Genomic DNA, 2,939 nt, shown 5'->3' on the forward strand with positions numbered 1-2,939 from the left:
TTTTCTCCGGCCCCGCGTGCCCGGGCTGCCGGCCACAGCCCACGTGCACACAGACGGGCCCGGCTCGCGCCCGGCAAGGACGGGACCAGGAGCCGGCCCGCACAATCCTATTAATATAAATGGGTCACTTCATGTCAGTAAGGTGACTGAATTTGCCACTGTATATGTGACTGCTCTTCAATTTTTGTCCAGGTTTCCCACCAGAGTTTACACCTACATAAACTAAAATTTTAAAACTTTCAAATTAATCTATTAAATGACTGAAGGGAAAGAAGGTTAATCAAAATCATTAGTCTGGGTGCCTGACTAGTCCACATAAAGTCTTCTAGTTCTTGATCTTGGATATTACCGAGAGCAAGCAAACTCATAGGAGTTAAGGTACAGGTTGCAGGCCTGGCACCTTGAAGCTGAACAGCAGTAATAACAAGGACTGCTTCATCAGTGTCTGAATGTCCTCACCAACCATACTCAATTGTTATTTCAAATCCCCATTTCCTAGCTGTCTTTGTCAAGGCAAGTGTAAATAGATGGTTTTTTAATTGTAGGCTAACAAGCAGTCAATATTACTTATTAGTGCTTTGTGTTTAAAAATGCATTGAAAAAAGGAGACAAGGTTCTTTGGGTGAATCTGGTATCTTTTATTAGAACAACTTAAATAGTTGGCAACAAAAATGTTTTAGCAAGCTTTTGGGTTCAAAAACCCTTCATCAGGCTGAGGAAGTCTCTGCAGTTGGTATGTCCTTAAAAAAAGTAATTATTTGGAAGTCAGAATCAATCTCTCTTTTAGCATTAAAACATGTACAAAATTTAAAGGTTTAATTTTATATCACTTATTTTATCAGTGTTATGGGAATTTGCTCTGTAAGATTGTAATCCTTTTGGGGGGATTATAATAGCAATAATCATGCTGTTAGAGCTAAAATGTTAAGATTATTTCATAACAACAGAGGGCAGACTTTGATAGCTATGATTTTTATTCAGTCTCTGTCGTGCAGATTAAAATTCTGTTTCACTAGCACTGTAACTTTTTAAACTGCTAATTAAAAGGTGCAGCTTTAAGATCCACTTCCCAAAAGCAACAGCTGGCCACAGTAAGAATATAAAAAGGAGTACATATAAAATGCTAGCAGATTTGCAGTCTCCGGTCATAGAAAGAATTGTTCTACAGCTACAAACACACACTGATACTCCTTGGTTAATTTCACAGGCAATTTATTTGTGGGGAGGGGGGAGAGAAGACCAATACTAGATTCTTATTAGTACATTCACCTTTTCTTCTACCTCTGTCACACGCTAGCCCTGTTCAGTTTATTGTCATTGTCAATAGGGTTGTTCTTCAAGGTAGCCTGGAAAGCACAATTTGAACATTTGCAGGAAAATATAAATGTAGTGTAAGCTGTATTTGGTAAACTGGTAACCTGCAATTACTTTAAAAACATAGCAGCTGTCACATTAGAGCACCTTTCAAAATAGCTTATGTGCCTCTTCAGACTCATGCATATGCTTTTGCAAAATGACTGTATTTAGATCATGTCTTACTAATAAAGGAACAGAACTGGGATGCTTACATGGTGTATCTGAGGTGGTGCAAAGATGACCTACCATCCCAAGTAAAAACAGTTATATGACCCTGCCACCAGACTTCCAAATTGAAGTGCTCCATTTGTACCAAACAATATCTCCCTTCATTTCAAACAGATTTTAAATAAAACCCAACAGGACACTTTTCTGTTATGTTATGTCCCCACAACCTTTGTTCTTTGCTCATTTTGAGTTGCCCTCAACTCTGTCCCTCATTATATATGTAATTTTTTTATACTTACATTATATTTTTGTCTTTACATTTCCATAAGAGGAAGACAGGAATTTAGTAGATGAGACAGGTGGTGAAGGAAAGCTCATGGTCAATGATTATGGATACAAAAGGGATACTAATTCCTCTGCAAGCCCACACCCCTGGGAATTCCTGTATCTTTAAAAAATCACAAGCAGGAGAGAGGAGAAAAATTTTTAAGCTTTTAGTGCTGCAACCAATCAACTCCAAAGCCTGAAACTGGATATAACCTGAAGTGTTTTGCCCTCCAGATATTTATCAGTTTTCTTTCTGGTGCAAAGAAATGTGATGCTGACAAGCAGATTTCTAACACAGTTTGCACTCTAATTATTGCAACCAAAACAGAGCCATATATCTCTCAAATGACAGCTCTGCCCTGTGCCTGCTTTCTCAGAGCCTGGGGGCCCTTTTTTCTTCTTAACCTCCACATTTTCCACCTTTCACCCTCTTACCCCCTGCCCTTCATTTGTCTTTCTTAACAATTATGCAGAGCTCTTCTCCCTCTTTTAAATCTTGGAAAGAAGTGAGACTCCCCCCGCTTTTCTGGTGCCCCCTTAGATGTAGTACTAATATTTCACCTGCAAAATTATCTTTTTTCCCTCCACTCCCTGGCACAGTCTGGATAATTTGGGCTCCTGGAAAGGTTTATCCATGGGAAGTGATGAAGGCAGGCAAGGTTTTCGTTAAGGATGGCTTTTAGGGCAGCGAGTGTTTGAACTGGAGATTTGGGCAGGAGAAGGGATATGCTCCCTGCCCAAACCTGCAAGGGAGAGAGGAATACACACACACACACACACACACACACACACACACACACACACACGCTGCAGGAGAGAGAGGAATACACACGCATACACACCACACAAACTGAAGGGAAGCGAGGAATATGCACGCACACACAAGGTACAACACACACACTGCAGAGGAGACGGAGACCCACACAGACCCCACAGGGGAGAGAGGAGTAAACAAAAACACACGCACACCACTCACCTTGCACGGGAGGGAGGACCACACACACACACACACTTTGAGCCTTACTTCTCTAGAGAGTTTCTGTGCGCACCGCGCTGTGCAGGGCAGCGGGGACACCCGCCGGGCAGGT

The 2,939-nt window shown here is 41.4% G+C and overlaps 1 long non-coding RNA gene across 2 annotated transcripts; it reads right to left on the reverse strand.

Annotated features, from left to right (window-relative positions):
* Nucleotides 1-685: 685 nt before the first annotated feature.
* LOC102385512 lies at nt 686-2,939 on the reverse strand. 2 transcript variants are annotated; one of them, XR_003094551.1, is made up of 4 exons: nt 2,876-2,939; nt 1,824-1,972; nt 1,270-1,346; nt 686-740 (listed from the first exon to the last, which is right to left on the reverse strand). It is a non-coding gene; the product is annotated as an uncharacterized LOC102385512 (long non-coding RNA). The 2 variants fall into 2 exon arrangements; XR_324111.2 differs by lacking the exon at nt 2,876-2,939 and adding an exon at nt 2,413-2,869.

This window comes from Alligator sinensis, unplaced genomic scaffold (assembly GCF_000455745.1).
Source record: "Alligator sinensis unplaced genomic scaffold, ASM45574v1 scaffold1031_1, whole genome shotgun sequence".
Taxonomy (NCBI): Eukaryota; Metazoa; Chordata; order Crocodylia; family Alligatoridae; genus Alligator; species Alligator sinensis.